Source organism: Protopterus annectens, chromosome 4.part0 (assembly GCF_019279795.1).
Source record: "Protopterus annectens isolate FY-2018-M chromosome 4.part0, PAN1.0, whole genome shotgun sequence".
Classification (NCBI taxonomy): Eukaryota; Metazoa; Chordata; order Ceratodontiformes; family Protopteridae; genus Protopterus; species Protopterus annectens.
The window spans coordinates 360295496-360314042 of NC_056733.1; positions in this window are offsets into that span (position 1 = coordinate 360295496).

The window sequence follows — 18547 nt, forward strand, 5'->3', positions numbered from 1 at the left end:
CGGCCAATCGGCGCACACGGTTAAGACTAATTGGGGGGGGCCGTGACATGGTACCATGGACACGGACAAAACGTGCCCATGTGACTCATCTAACATTCGTACAGGGTCAGGGCAGTCCCGTACAGTGGGCTGCCAAGACCAAACCCAAAGCACCACAGCAACACCCTGACAATCAAGGCCTGTATGCATATGGGATATAAGCAGCTGTCATCTGAACAGCCCTGTGGTGACGACATATGCATCCTGGGCCATGAGCGAGGGGGAATTAGGAATGTTCAACATGCAGTACCGCACCTTTCCCAGCAGGAGAATGGATGCCTGTGACGTATGTGCGGGGGTGATATGTAAATGTACATAGGTACCAAGGGTATGCATATTAATGACAACGAACAGCTAACGGCACTGGTCACAGTAGCGCCAAACGTGACTGCAGTCACGCTGGAATTATGACTATAGAACATATAGATGTGCACGGTACGTAAAGCGCCCATGCTGCAAAGACTGTTACATATATAAAGCTGTAAGTGCTTTCTGCACACGCCCGCCAACCGGATCAGACATATGTTACCGAATAGTCACAAGTAACGCAAAACACGTAACCACACAGACACTGTAAACATATATTTACGCATTACGGTTATACATCTGCGCCTGCGCGTAGCCCACTATCCGCACATGCGAGTGTACGTGTCCGTGTGTGCTCCAGTGCAACCAGGGCTGGTGACGGATGTCTCCTCCACACGCTTACATTCATAATTGTCAAATATATGCTTAAATAGTACTTATTGATTCCATGCTTTGTTATCGTAATGCTACTATTATACACATCGATATACAATAACCTGATCAACACACTACATTCTAAGGTGCACTCTCAGCAATTATCAACTATGTGTCCGGATACTGATTGTATTTACCAATATTGTATATATATTAACACATTGTTGCCGTATTATTGTTTCCATGAAGTAAGGCATGCAACACTGATATGTATATGTCACGTTATAATCAAGACTTGGAGCACTGTCCACCTAACTATGAGCAGGTTTATTGATTATTTCGCTTTAAACCGACTCTGAAGGAAGTGTATTAGGGACGGCTATGTCATGAAATCCATCTCGACGGTGCCCCATGTTAGTAGTTGAGAGAGCTCAGTATCCTTTCACTGTGGAGTCTATCGATTTGACAGTGTCTGTTTCGCCGATATATGTTCCATAATGTCGCTTATGAAGATGGGCAGGACGCAAGGTTTGCTGTATTTACGCATACTGGCACGTGGATATAGATAGGCCATGTCATACAAACGATGGGTAGTCAAGCAGACATCCACGACTGGGGAACATACAGCGGCAGTCAATACCACTGGCCAGATGGGGACAGTCAAACACTCTCTACACTTTACAAATCCACATCGGTGTCCATTGTAGGACTCCAAAAATTCTGACGTTGCCAGTATGCGTCATGATCAGCCAATCAGAGTACAAACCGTGACTACGGCACAGCTAGACATATGCACCACCAGCGTGTTTAAGGTTGATGATACCTGCCCATGACATGCAGGACATATGAACAGAGGTCCCCAGACTGCCGTGTCCATACATGTGCGCCCATATCCCAGTTCCGCACACATGAAGGATGTGTCATGCGCACCGTGGGGGGTTGCAGCCATGGTATCCTGGGTATGCAAAATGGGGCTCGGTGTTGTTTGGCTGATAATCCGTTGTCCCGCCCCGTGGGAGGGCTGCGGGTACAGGACGGCACCTAGTCCTCAGTAAGGATGCAAAGCATCCATAGGGTAATGCTAAAGGCATGTGTGAAATGTGTTCAGCCCTACATCAGTGTCCAGTAGGCATTTCCCAAGGATGGACAAACGTACGGACAAGATGGCACCCATAATAGCAAACCTGGTGGAATCACACAGCCGTAGTAGGGCATGACACAGGACATAAAGATGGAAACAGCAGTACATACACCCCGTAGACATCCATCCTGCCATGCGAATCCCAGCGCATACAGCAGCGAAGGTGCTATCAAGTATGTGGGGATCACCCGCCCACTCTGCGGAACATACCTGCGACCTGTGGAACACATATTAATGGCACACCAACAACGTCAACTAGGAAGGTCATACTATCGCTAAAATATGGCGCTCACACACATAACCGACATACTGTCATGAATAAATAGGTTCTACATGTACCGCTGTGTTATACTGACAATACAGTGGCGGATAGTTCACAATGGTACCTGTGAGGATTATGTAAAGCAGTTGCCAACCTGCAGGACTACAGTAACACCCTATGGGTAAATTGTGGAAGGACACGGGTTACGAGCACTACATAATATGGGTAGGCGGACAGACATCCGGAATGGGGAACATACGGCGGCAGTCAAACCCACTGGCCGAATGGACACAGTCCAACATGTCCTAAACTTTACATATGCACATCGGTGTCCATTGCAGGACCCAAAAATTACTCCTTAAGTGAGTGTGAGCAACATAGTGTGAACCGAAGAGGTGACAGCCGTGACTACGGCACAGGTAGATATATGCACCACAGGTGTCTTCAAGGGTGATGACAGCCGCCCATGAAATGCAGGACATATGAATAGGACTCCCCAGGCTGCTGCATCCATACACGCATTCCACATCCCATTTCCGCACACATGAAGGGTGTGCAAGGGTACTGTCGACGGTTGCAGACATGGGATCGTGGGTATGCAAATATGGGTGTCGGTGTGGATTGGCAGATGATTCATCGCCCCGCCTGTGCGGACGTGGCCATGGCATATGCGCACTCCGCAATACTAATACCGATCATCCACCGGAAATGGAGAATGCAGCTGTGAAATGTTGACAGCCCGATACTAGTGTCCAGTAGGCAGTTCCCATGGATGGACAAACGACGCCAAGATGGCACCCATAGCTGCAAACCTGGGGGAATCCCACAGCTGTTGCAAGGCATAACCCAGGGAATACAGATACGGTGTACAGTACACACTCCCCATTCAAAGAAAGACCGCTGGGCAGATACCGGGCGACACAACACTCCATGTGCCAGCACATCTATGGGGATCACACGCCCATACAGTGGAACAGATGGGTCACCTGTGTAAAGATACCAATGGCACAATCTCCACGCCTGCTGGGAATGACATAGGATGGTCAAACTATGGCGCTGACACCAAAGAAAGACATCCTTCGTGAATTAATAGGATTGATGTCAATACACCATGGCAAACACCCAATGAACAGGGAAGACTTGCTGGCACCCTATGGCCACAAACCATGTCACACATAGGTAGATGGAACAGTCAACATAAACATTTCGTCCACGACAGGTCGTGATATGGTATCCAAAGGTACTTCATAGACATGTATGCGCTTATCACCCGCTGGCCCCGTGGAGACTTACACATAACATGGAAGTATCCAGGCTTTAAATGTCCACCCTTACACTTCCATTTGTCACTTTCTATGCGAGCAATGGAGATGTAGCCACAGCATAGAAAGCAGAGACGCATTGCTAACGAAACACACACATGTCAACATCACAGAAAGCATACTATGAACACACGATACATGATATTGTACTATGAAACACAAACAAACCGAAACCTGCAGCAAGAATAGTCCCCGTAGTTCGACACAACACAAGTCTTCGTAACATTTGAACAGTTCATTAAAACATGCAACGCTTTCGTTGTTTCCACAACGGTGCAGGAAATATGCTATGTCTAAGAATGTTCACAAACAACAATGTGAGTCTTAACATGATTTTAAATATCACACTGTTGATTGTGAACACTTTAACAATTTGCTTATTCAGTTGTATGGTCGAAAGCAACGGAAACACACACACACACGGAAGGGACGGGAGATGAACCTACGCCTATTTACATGAACTCAGTACAGTATGAATCATTTACACAATGCGCTACCGAGTTAACTGACGTGAGCGCTGTCAGAGGCATACATGTAGGCTGCTGACGCCACCCGCAAGACAATATTTGGAAATAGCCAAGGCATGTGTTGCGGAGCGTCTAAAAGCATAATCAGTCGCAGAGGCAGCTGGAAAGACACACACACACAGAGACACACACACACGGAAGGGACGGGGAACGAACCTACGACTATCTACATGAACACACGACTGTATGAAGCATTTACAGAACGCTACCGAGTTTGCTAAACAGAGCGCTGTCACAGGCATACTTGTAGGCTGCTGACGTCACCCGCAAGACAATAGTTGGCAATAGCCAAGGCATGTGTTGCGGAGCGCCTAAAAGCATAAACAGTCGCAGAGGCAGCTGGAAACACACACACACAGACACACACACACGGAAGGGACGGGGACGAACCTACGACTATCTACATGATACACACTACTGTATGAAGCATTTACAGAACGCTACCGAAGTTTGCTAAACAGAGCGCTGTCACAGGCATACTTGTAGGCTGCTGACGCCACCAAGAAGACAATAGTTGGCAATAGCCAAGGCATGTGTTGCGGAGCGCCTAAAAGCATAATCAGTCGCAGAGGCAGCTGGAAACACACACACACACACACACGGAAGGGACGGGGACGAACCTACGACTATCTACATGAACACACTACTGTATGAAGCATTTACAGAACGCTACCGAAGTTTGCTAAACAGAGCGCTGTCACAGGCATACTTGTAGGCTGCTGACGCCATCCGAAGACAATAGTTGGCAATAGCCAAGGCATGTGTTGCGGAGCGCCTAAAAGCATAATCAGTCGCAGAGGCAGCTGGAAACACACACACACAGAGACACACACACGGAAGGGACGGGGACGAACCTACGACTATCTGCATGAACACACTACTGTATGAAGCATTTACAGAACGCGCCACCGAAGTTTGCTAAACAGAGCGCTGTCACAGGCATACTTGTAGGCTGCTGACGCCACCCGAAGACAATAGTTGGCAATAGCCAAGGCATGTGTTGCGGAGCGCCTAAAAGCATAATCAGTCGCAGAGGCAGCTGGAAACACACACACACAGAGACACACACACATGGAAGGGACGGGGACGAACCTACGACTATCTACATGATACACACTACTGTATGAACCATTTACAGAACGCTACCGAAGTTTGCTAAACAGAGCGCTGTCACAGGCATACTTGTAGGCTGCTGACGCCACCAAGAAGACAATAGTTGGCAATAGCCAAGGCATGTGTTGCGGAGCGACTAAAAGCATAATCAGTCGCAGAGGCAGCTGGAAACACACACACACAGAGACACACACACACGGAAGGGACGGGGGACGAACCTACGACTATCTACATGAACACACTACTGTATGAAGCATTTACAGAACGCGCCACCGAAGTTTGCTAAACAGAGCGCTGTCACAGGCATACTTGTAGGCTGCTGACGTCACCCGCAAGACAATAGTTGGCAATAGCCAAGGCATGTGTTGCGGAGCGCCTAAAAGCATAATCAGTCGCAGAGGCAGCTGGAAACACACACACACACAGAGACACACACACACGGAAGGGACGGGGAACGAACCTACGACTATCTACATGAACACACTACTGTATGAAGCATTTACAGAACGTGCTACCAAGTTTGCTGAACAGAGCGCTGTCAAAGGCATACTTGTAGGCTGCTGACGCCACCCGCAAGACAATAGTTGGCAATAGCCAAGGCATGTGTTGCGGAGCGCCTAAAAGCATAATCAGTCGCAGAGGCAGCTGGAAACACACACACACACAGACACACACACACACACACACACACACACACACACACACACACACACACACGGAAGGGACGGGGACGAACCTACGCCTATCTACATGAACACACTACAGTATGAAGCATTTACAGAACGCTACCGAGTTTACTGAGCAGAGCGCTGTCAGGAGGCATACCCCTACGTGAGTGGTATCATTTGCAGAGGCAATGCGCCCGATCGGGTGTTCGGACAGAGTGCGCAGTCACGCAGTCTGTTACCATCCCAAGGTCGCCAGACACCAACACGCTAGTGCTGCAGTCAAGAATAACAAGTAACTACTGATCAGTACATCACTGCATACCGGGCATGCTCAGACACTTAGACTCGGCACAGGGCAGACATGCATACACATGTTGCGACGGCATGGGTGGCGGAATGTGGACCGTCGTGTGTGTCCAGCCACACAACAGAAACCTGGCCATGCCACAGACGTGGCCGCTATGTAGGGGATACAGGCATGCACCCGGGTATAACTGCAGACGGCCGCTGTGTGCACTGTGCTGTGTGTCTATCTACACAGCTGCCTACTGGGCATGCTCAGACACTTAGAGTCGGCACAGATCAGACATGCATACACATGGTGCGACGGCATGGGTGGCGGAATGCGGACCATCCTGTGTGTCCGCCCACACAACAGTAACCCGGTCATGCCACAGACGTTGTTGTTGCTGCGGGAATATGTAGGTGCAATTAACCATGTGTAGGACTGGCCTACAGTTTGTTGCATGCTACAGACAACCCTCCCAAACACAGGATACCTTCACAGATGTCCTGAGGACACTGGTGAGTGGGCATGCTCTCACAACAGCACCGTATTGGGTGACATGAACCACCCATACATAGCCTGGGAACATTACCCATGGCACAACACAGTACGCCAGCAGTCCCAGGTGTTCACACACCTGGCCACTGTTAAACAGCCATGCACCATACATACCAGGGGGGGGGATGTCTGACAGTTCTGCCCATCACGCATGGTGAGGATATGCCCCACACAGGATGTACAGCCCTCAATGGTGATGCAAGACCGTGATAGTGGATCCACTGGTCATCCACTCACTGTAACCAACACCAGCATGGGGACCTCAGTGATGACCTCTCCACAGAAAACCACACACATCATATGACCGTGTGGTACCCTACAAGTCCTCCATGCCAATGTTGAACAGAGGCCAGACCGCAAACGCCTAACGAATGCCTTCCCGACCACTCCACATGCATGTCTGCAACAGGCAAACATGATGACATCAGGACCTTGTCCACCACAGGTAGGCACATGGTGTGGTGGACCGCAGCCACTGACTACCTGTACATCAACAGTTGAGCTACTACATGGCAGGGCAATGACAGTACCAGGGAAACCATCACCCATTCATACCGGCCACCATACGGCCCCACATACCATCATCCAGGTCCGCCGTGGGAGTGGTACTGCAGAGGGCACATGAGACAACCACAGGGCCTTCCCTAACTGTGGTAAGGACATGGTTGGGGCACACAGACTTGCCTGGAAATGGTCCAGAATGGTACAACAGTCACTGCACCCACAGACATTGTCTGCATACCACAGGACATGTTCCATGCATACATCCCCCAACAGGGAACATATCCATCCCACCAGAGTGTATCCTCCCAAACATGTCATATGGCCTGGAGTGATCCCATATCTCTATGGCGCTTGACACGCCAGCAATGGGCACCGATGGTTTCCTGGCTGTGTGCTACCCATCCTCTTTGAGGCCCTCGGCCCACACATGCGCCACTGTGTCATGTTAGCCTTACTATGGGCTATGTCCCCAATGGATGCCATATGGCATCTGTGGTCCCACTATGCCAGGGTAGTGCTCCTATGGACTGTCAACAGCCACACCCTATACGCTTGACAAGTGTTGTCTGCAAAGCTGTGTGGAGGTCCATACAGGTGGTCATGGTTACAGATAGCGCTGTACACCCAATACCGGAACATACCCACAACTACATAGTCAAGGGCGGATCCTGCCTCCCGAACCTGCTCGCCCAGTCTGGAGTGTTCACCAAGGCCATTGATGGGGATACGTGGGTTTGCACACAGTACCATGACCTGGTGGGAGCGTTCAGAGCACACTACACATGGGACCCATGGAAAGGCTCGCCAGCATACATGTGGGGACATATGTCACCCGATGCTTCTCACACAGGTTGGAGGTCACACCACACAGGGTTGGTGCTCAAGGTGCCTTGTCACACTCATATCTGGACCCAGTGGAGGCCCACAGGGCTCACTCCTGTGCCCCTGCCATATGGCATCCGACCTTCCAATGTGCATGCAATCATAGGGGATTGTAGCAGACAAGGTATGCAGATGACTACGCACCGCCAACATACCCAACACCCCATGTTACACTAACATCCACCTAGGGCGCCATAGACATGGATGACTGGTGCCAGAGCCATGGCCTGCTACCAAATGCCAGAGAAGGTGCAGCCCTACCCAGTGTGAAGGACATGTTCGTCCCAATGTCACATGTAGGTGGTACGCCATTAAAGATGGTGGACATGTTCAGGAAATGGCTACCACACCTGTCGGCAACCTCTGTCAACACACACAATGGCAATGTGGGTGTGAAGACATTCCATTGTGGCCTCCTGGTCTGGATGGAATGGCAACCACATCAGGGGTGTTCATTGTACCCCTGTACACATCACACACCAGTGCAATGACTGCGCATAATGGCACATGTGGCCTGTAGCTAACCTGACGCCTGCAGCACTCGGAAGGACCGCAAACGCTCCACAAGACGGGATGACGGTGCTAGGACATGTGTCACAAGGTGCACGGCCAAGGGGACACCGCTGTGGATCTTCACAGCACAGCTGCTCCGTGGTGATCTGTGCCTGACATACACGGCCATGTCTGACCTGGGTGACATGGGCACATTCCACCTCCCAGGCCCCATGCAAACACGGGCACAGAAGCGACTGTCAGACACCTCAACTCAAAGATGAGTGGGACGTGCTGGGGGAACAGGGTAACGGCCAGACACCCCCTACAACACGGGTTGGAGTGCCAGGCCATGTGAAGGAAAGGCCCTGACTGCCTTTGTCCAGGACTGCTAATGACGTGTGGATGTGTGACGATAGTTATGCGCCAGTCAACCTCTGTGTGTCACTGCTAGACCAGGGACTGGGGACTGATGGATATGGCATCCCCATCCTGAGGGGTGTTAGATGCCACACACAGTCATGCTAGGTCCACACATGTCGTAGGGCACATATCCTGTTACGCTCATGTGTGCCTATGTACCCATGTAGGGTCCATGCCGGATGTGGGTAACTGTGCTATGCTGATTTTGCCAGACATGCCTGTGGGTACCCCACGACTACACGCGGGCAACTAATCACAGTGCTCCCAGTAGGCACGCAAGTACACCATCAGTATCATACGGGTTAACTGCACCGACATGGTGCTACACATGTAACCACCACACATACTGTGTACACATATCAATGAATGCTGCACCTGTCCTGCATGGTATGTCTGCTGCATGATGTCCGTGCACAACACACATCACATACACACCTGTCACCAGCCATACACACACACCACAACATACACAGCACGTACTATGCGGACACAGGTATCACATACACCTCTCACTATCGTGTCCACCCTGTGCATCATAATATGTTAGCTTAACCGCGCATTGATGGTGTGGCTCACAGTTATGCGGCAGAGACTTAATCATATGCACAGGGTGATATATGTGCCACAGGCATGGGCTGTACCAATGGATGACATCATGTGTGTGTGTAAGGGCCAGTGCATTGAGTGGGCATGACTATGTAGATTGCATGTGGGTGTGGTGGAGCCCTACAGTTGTGTCTGCTGTGTGTGGGTGTGTGTGTACACAGTTCAGTCATCTGTGATGCCTACACGGGTATGCTTGGCAGCCCCTGACTGTACAGTGCAGGTGTTACGGCTCACTGTGTTCGCCGGCGGCGGACCCGCGCCTGCCTGGGGTCGCACGGGCACGACCGGGTGGAGGTACAGACTGTCCACTCTCCGATGTCACATGTCCGCTGGAAACGTGCCCACGACGGGGCCACCCAGGGCCACGCCCACGCGGCCTGCTCTGTCCTGGTGTGGATGGTGTAGTAGCAGCTGCAGTGCTACTGCTACCATCACCGTCTGTATTTACCATTCTTTTTGTTATACAGTGCCTTTATATTAGAGTCCTACTACTTGCATTTATTAATTGTATTTGCCATTCTTTTTTTATACAGTGCCTTAATATTAGAGTGCTACTACATGTTTATTAATTGTATTTACCATTCTTTTGTTATACAGTGCCTTAATATTAGAGTGCTACTACATGTGTTTATTAATTGTATTTACCATTCTTTTGTTATACAGTGCCTTAATATTAGAGTGCTACTACATGGGTTTATTAATTGTATTTACCATTCTTTTGTTATACAGTGCCTTAATATTAGAGTGCTACTACATGCGTTTATTAATTGTATTTACCATTCTTTTGTTATACAGTGCCTTAATATTAGAGTGCTACTACATGGGTTTATTAATTGTATTTACCATTCTTTTGTTATACAGTGCCTTAATATTAGAGTGCTACTACATGGGTTTATTAATTGTATTTACCATTCTTTTGTTATACAGTGCCTTAATATTAGAGTGCTACTACATGGGTTTATTAATTGTATTTACCATTCTTTTGTTATACAGTGCCTTAATATTAGAGTGCTACTACATGGGTTTATTAATTGTATTTACCATTCTTTTGTTATACAGTGCCTTAATATTAGAGTGCTACTACATGTGTTTATTAATTGTATTTACCATTCTTTTGTTATACAGTGCCTTAATATTAGAGTGCTACTACATGGGTTTATTAATTGTATTTACCATTCTTTTGTTATACAGTGCCTTAATATTAGAGTGCTACTACATGCGTTTATTAATTGTATTTACCATTCTTTTGTTATACAGTGCCTTAATATTAGAGTGCTACTACATGGGTTTATTAATTGTATTTACCATTCTTTTGTTATACAGTGCCTTAATATTAGAGTGCTACTACATGGGTTTATTAATTGTATTTACCATTCTTTTGTTATACAGTGCCTTAATATTAGAGTGCTACTACATGGGTTTATTAATTGTATTTACCATTCTTTTGTTATACAGTGCCTTAATATTAGAGTGCTACTACATGGGTTTATTAATTGTATTTACCATTCTTTTGTTATACAGTGCCTTAATATTAGAGTGCTACTACATGGGTTTATTAATTGTATTTACCATTCTTTTGTTATACAGTGCCTTAATATTAGAGTGCTACTACATGGGTTTATTAATTGTATTTACCATTCTTTTGTTATACAGTGCCTTAATATTAGAGTGCTACTACATGGGTTTATTATTTGTATTTACCATTCTTTTGTTATACAGTGCCTTAATATTAGAGTGCTACTACATGGGTTTATTAATTGTATTTACCATTCTTTTGTTATACAGTGCCTTAATATTAGAGTGCTACTACATGGGTTTATTAATTGTATTTGCCATTCTTTTTTTATACAGTGCCTTAATATTAGAGTGCTACTACATGGGTTTTTAATTGTACTTACCATTCTTTTAGTAAACAGTGCCTTAATATTAGAGTGCTACTACATGCGTTTATTAATTGTATTTACCATTCTTTTGTTATACAGTGCCTTAATATTAGAGTGCTACTACATGCGTTTATTAATTGTATTTACCATTCTTATGATATACAGTGCCTTAATATTAGAGAGCTACTACATGGGTTTATTTATTGTATTTACCATTCTTTTGTTATACAGTGCCTTAATATTAGAGTGCTACTACATGGGTTTATTAATTGTATTTACCATTCTTTTGTTATACAGTGCCTTAATATTAGAGTGCTACTACATGGGTTTATTAATTGTATTTACCATTCTTTTGTTATACAGTGCCTTAATATTAGAGTGCTACTACATGGGTTTATTAATTGCATTTACCATTCTTTTGTTATACAGTGCCTTAATATTAGAGTGCTACTACATGGGTTTATTAATTGTATTTACCATTCTTTTGTTATACAGTGCCTTAATATTAGAGTGCTACTACATGGGTTTATTAATTGTATTTACCATTCTTTTGTTATACAGTGCCTTAATATTAGAGTGCTACTACATGGGTTTATTAATTGTATTTACCATTCTTTTGTTATACAGTGCCTTAATATTAGAGTGCTACTACATGGGTTTATTAATTGTATTTACCATTCTTTTGTTATACAGTGCCTTAATATTAGAGTGCTACTACATGCATTTATTAATTGTATTTACCATTCTTTTGTTATACAGTGCCTTAATATTAGAGTGCTACTACATGGGTTTATTAATTGTATTTACCATTCTTTTGTTATACAGTGCCTTAATATTAGAGTGCTACTACTCTGGTTTATTAATTGTATTTACCATTCTTTTGTTATACAGTGCCTTAATATTAGAGTGCTACTACATGGGTTTATTAATTGTATTTACCATTCTTTTGTTATACAGTGCCTTAATATTAGAGTGCTACTACATGCGTTTATTAATTGTATTTACCATTCTTTTGTTATACAGTGCCTTAATATTAGAGTGCTACTACATGCGTTTATTAATTGTATTTACCATTCTTTTGTTATACAGTGCCTTAATATTAGAGTGCTACTACATGGGTTTATTAATTGTATTTACCATTCTTTTGTTATACAGTGCCTTAATATTAGAGTGCTACTACATGGGTTTATTAATTGTATTTACCATTCTTTTGTTATACAGTGCCTTAATATTAGAGTGCTACTACATGGGTTTATTAATTGTATTTACCATTCTTTTGTTATACAGTGCCTTAATATTAGAGTGCTACTACATGGGTTTATTAATTGTATTTACCATTCTTTTGTGATACAGTGCCTTAATATTAGAGTGCTACTACATGGGTTTATTAATCGTATTTACCATTCTTTTGTTATACAGTGCCTTAATATTAGAGTGCTACTACATGGGTTTATTATTTGTATTTACCATTCTTTTGTTATACAGTGCCTTAATATTAGAGTGCTACTACATGGGTTTATTAATTGTATTTACCATTCTTTTGTTATACAGTGCCTTAATATTAGAGTGCTACTACATGGGTTTATTAATTGTATTTACCATTCTTTTGTTATACAGTGACTGAATATTAGAGTGCTACTACATGGGTTTATTAATTGTATTTACCATTCTTTTGTTATACAGTGCCTTAATATTAGAGTGCTACTACATGGGTTTATTAATTGTATTTACCATTCTTTTGTTATACAGTGCCTTAATATTAGAGTGCTACTACATGGGTTTATTAATTGTATTTACCATTCTTTTGTTATACATTGCCTTACTATTAAAGTGATACTATATGGGTTTATTAATTGTATTTACCATCCTTTTGTTATACAGTGCCTTAATATTAGAGTGCTACTACATGGGTTTATTAATTGTATTTACCATCCTTTTGTTATACAGTGCCTTAATATTAGAGTGCTACTACATGGGTTTATTAATTGTATTTACCATTCTTTTGTTATACAGTGCCTTAATATTAGAGTGCTACTACATGGGTTTATTAATTGTATTTACCATTCTTTTGTTATACAGTGCCTTAATATTAGAGTGCTACTACATGGGTTTATTAATTGTATTTACCATTCTTTTGTTATACAGTGCCTTAATATTAGAGTGCTACTACATGGGTTTATTAATTGTATTTACCATTCTTTTGTTATACAGTGCCTTAATATTAGAGTGCTACTACATGTGTTTATTAATTGTATTTACCATTCTTTTGTTATACAGTGCCTTAATATTAGAGTGCTACTACATGGGTTTATTAATTGTATTTACCATTCTTTTGTTATACAGTGCCTTAATATTAGAGTGCTACTACATGGGTTTATTAATTGTATTTACCATTCTTTTGTTATACAGTGCCTTAATATTAGAGTGCTACTACATGGGTTTATTAATTGTATTTACCATTCTTTTGTTATACAGTGCCTTAATATTAGAGTGCTACTACATGCATTTATTAATTGTATTTACCATTCTTTTGTTATACAGTGCCTTAATATTAGAGTGCTACTACATGGGTTTATTAATTGTATTTACCATTCTTTTGTTATACAGTGCCTTAATATTAGAGTGCTACTACATGGGTTTATTAATTGTATTTACCATTCTTTTGTTATACAGTGCCTTAATATTAGAGTGCTACTACATGGGTTTATTAATTGTATTTACCATTCTTTTGTTATACAGTGCCTTAATATTAGAGTGCTACTACATGCGTTTATTAATTGTATTTACCATTCTTTTGTTATACAGTGCCTTAATATTAGAGTGCTACTACATGGGTTTATTAATTGTATTTACCATTCTTTTGTTATACAGTGCCTTAATATTAGAGTGCTACTACATGCGTTTATTAATTGTATTTACCATTCTTTTGTTATACAGTGCCTTAATATTAGAGTGCTACTACATGCATTTATTAATTGTATTTACCATTCTTTTGTTATACAGTGCCTTAATATTAGAGTGCTACTACATGGGTTTATTAATTGTATTTACCATTCTTTTGTTATACAGTGCCTTAATATTAGAGTGCTACTACATGCGTTTATTAATTGTATTTACCATTCTTTTGTTATACAGTGCCTTAATATTAGAGTGCTACTACATGGGTTTATTAATTGTATTTACCATTCTTTTGTTATACAGTGCCTTAATATTAGAGTGCTACTACATGGGTTTATTAATTGTATTTACCATTCTTTTGTTATACAGTGCCTTAATATTAGAGTGCTACTACATGCATTTATTAATTGTATTTACCATTCTTTTGTTATACAGTGCCTTAATATTAGAGTGCTACTACATGGGTTTATTAATTGTATTTACCATTCTTTTGTTATACAGTGCCTTAATATTAGAGTGCTACTACATGGGTTTATTAATTGTATTTACCATTCTTTTGTTATACAGTGCCTTAATATTAGAGTGCTACTACATGGGTTTATTAATTGTATTTACCATTCTTTTGTTATACAGTGCCTTAATATTAGAGTGCTACTACATGGGTTTATTAATTGTATTTACCATTCTTTTGTTATACAGTGCCTTAATCCTAGAGTGCTACTACATGGGTTTATTAATTGTATTTACCATTCTTTTGTTATACAGTGCCTTAATATTAGAGTGCTACTACATGTGTTTATTAATTGTATTTACCATTCTTTTGTTATACAGTGCCTTAATATTAGAGTGCTACTACATGGGTTTATTAATTGTATTTACCATTCTTTTGTTATACAGTGCCTTAATATTAGAGTGCTACTACATGGGTTTATTAATTGTATTTACCATTCTTTTGTTATACAGTGCCTTAATATTAGAGTGCTACTACATGGGTTTATTAATTGTATTTACCATTCTTTTGTTATACAGTGCCTTAATATTAGAGTGCTACTACATGCGTTTATTAATTGTATTTACCATTTTTTTGTTATACAGTGCCTTAATATTAGAGTGCTACTACATGGGTTTATTAATTGTATTTACCATTCTTTTGTTATACAGTGCTTTAATATTAGAGTGCTACTACATGGGTTTATTAATTGTATTTACCATTCTTTTGTTATACAGTGCCTTAATATTAGAGTGCTACTACATGGGTTTATTAATTGTATTTAATATCGTTTATTTATACAGTGCCTTAATATTAGAGTGCTACTTCATGTGTTTATTAATTGTATTTACCATTCTTTTGTTATACAGTGCCTTAATATTAGAGTGCTACTACATGGGTTTATTAATTGTATTTACCATTCTTTTGTTATACAGTGCCTTAATATTAGAGTGCTACTACATGAGTTTATTAATTGTATTTACCATTCTTTTGTTATACAGTGCCTTAATATTAGAGTGCTACTACATGGGTTTATTAATTGTATTTACCATTCTTTTGTTATACAGTGCCTTAATATTAGAGTGCTACTACATGGGTTTATTAATTGTATTTACCATTCTTTTGTTATACAGTGCCTTAATATTAGAGTGCTACTACATGGGTTTATTAATTGTATTTACCATTCTTTTGTTATACAGTGCCTTAATATTAGAGTGCTACTACATGGGTTTATTAATTGTATTTACCATTCTTTTGTTATACAGTGCCTTAATATTAGAGTGCTACTACATGCGTTTATTAATTGTATTTACCATTCTTTTGTTATACAGTCCCTTAATATTAGAGTGCTACTACATGGGTTTATTAATTGTATTTACCATTCTTTTGTTATACAGTGCCTTAATATTAGAGTGCTACTACATGGGTTTATTAATTGTATTTACCATTCTTTTGTTATACAGTGCCTTAATATTAGAGTGCTACTACATGGGTTTATTAATTGTATTTACCATTCTTTTGTTATACAGTGCCTTAATATTAGAGTGCTACTACATGGGTTTATTAATTGTATTTACCATTCTTTTGTTATACAGTGCCTTAATATTAGAGTGCTACTACATGCGTTTATTAATTGTATTTACCATTCTTTTGTTATACAGTGCCTTAATATTAGAGTGCTACTACATGGGTTTATTAATTGTATTTACCATTCTTTTGTTATACAGTGCCTTAATATTAGAGTGCTACTACATGTGTTTATTAATTGTATTTACCATTCTTTTGTTATACAGTGCCTTAATATTAGAGTGCTACTACATGGGTTTATTAATTGTATTTACCATTCTTTTGTTATACAGTGCCTTAATATTAGATTGCTACTATATGGGTTTATTAATTTTTTTTACCATTCTTTTGTTATACAGTGCCTTAATATTAAAGTGCTTCTACATGGGTTTATTAATTGTATTTACCATTCTTTTGTTATACAGTGCCTGCATATTAGAGTGCTACTACATGGGTTTAATTAATTGTATTTACCATTCTTTTGTTATACATTGCCTTAATATTAGAGTGCTACTACATGGGTTTATGAATTGTATTTACCATTCTTTTGTTATACAGTGCCTTAATATTAGAGTGCTACTACATGGGTTTATTAATTGTATTTACCATTCTTTTGTTATACAGTGCCTTAATATTAGAGTGCTACTACATGGGTTTATTAATTGTATTTACCATTCTTTTGTTATACAGTGCCTTAATATTAGAGTGCTACTACATGGGTTTATTAATTGTATTTACCATTCTTTTGTTATACAGTGCCTTAATATTAGAGTGCTACTACATGCGTTTATTAATTGTATTTACCATTCTTTTGTTATACAGTGCCTTAATATTAGAGTGCTACTACATGGGTTTATTAATTGTATTTAACATTCTTTTGTTATACAGTGCCTTAATATTAGAGTGCTACTACATGCGTTTATTAATTGTATTTACCATTCTTTTGTTATACAGTGCCTTAATATTAGAGTGCTACTACATGGGTTTATTAATTGTATTTACCATTCTTTTGTTATACAGTGCCTTAATATTAGAGTGCTACTACATGGGTTTATTAATTGTATTTACCATTCTTTTGTTATACAGTGCCTTAATATTAGAGTGCTACTACATGGGTTTATTATTTGTATTTACCATTCTTTTGTTATACAGTGCCTTAATATTAGAGTGGTACTACATGGGTTTATTAATTGTATTTACCATTCTTTTGTTATACAGTGCCTTAATATTAGAGTGCTACTACTTGCATTTATTAATTGTATTTGCCATTCTTTTGTTATACAGTGCCTTAATATTAGAGTGCTACTACATGGGTTTATTAATTGTATTTACCATTCTTTTGTTATACAGTGCCTTAATATTAGAGTGCTACTACATGGGTTTATTAATTGTATTTACCATTCTTTTGTTATACAGTGCCTTAATATTAGAGTGCTACTACATGGGTTTATTAATTGTATTTACCATTCTTTTGTTATACAGTGCCTTAATATTAGAGTGCTACTACATGGGTTTATTAATTGTATTTACCATTCTTTTGTTATACAGTGCTTTAATATTAGAGTGCTACTACATGGGTTTATTAATTGTATTTACCATTCTTTTGTTATACAGTGCCTTAATATTAGAGTGCTACTACATGGGTTTATTAATTGTATTTACCATTCTTTTGTTATACAGTGCCTTAATATTAGAGTGCTACTACATGGGTTTATTAATTGTATTTACCATTCTTTTGTTATACAGTGCCTTAATATAAGAGTGCTACTACATGGGTTTATTAATTGTATTTACCATTCTTTTGTTATACAGTGCCTTAATATTAGAGTTCTACTACATGGGTTTATTAATTGTATTTACCATTCTATTGTTATACAGTGCCTTAATATTAGAGTGCTACTACATGGGTTTATTAATTGTATTTACCATTCTTTTGTTATACAGTGCCTTAATATTAGAGTGCTACTACATGGGTTTATTAATTGTATTTACCATTCTTTTGTTATACAGTGCCTTAATATTAGAGTGCTACTACATGGGTTTATTAATTGTATTTACCATTCTTTTGTTATACAGTGCCTTAATATTAGAGTGCTACTACATGGGTTTATTAATTGTATTTACCATTCTTTTGTTATACAGTGCCTTAATATTAGAGTGCTACTACATGCGTTTATTAATTGTATTTACCATTCTTTTGTTATAC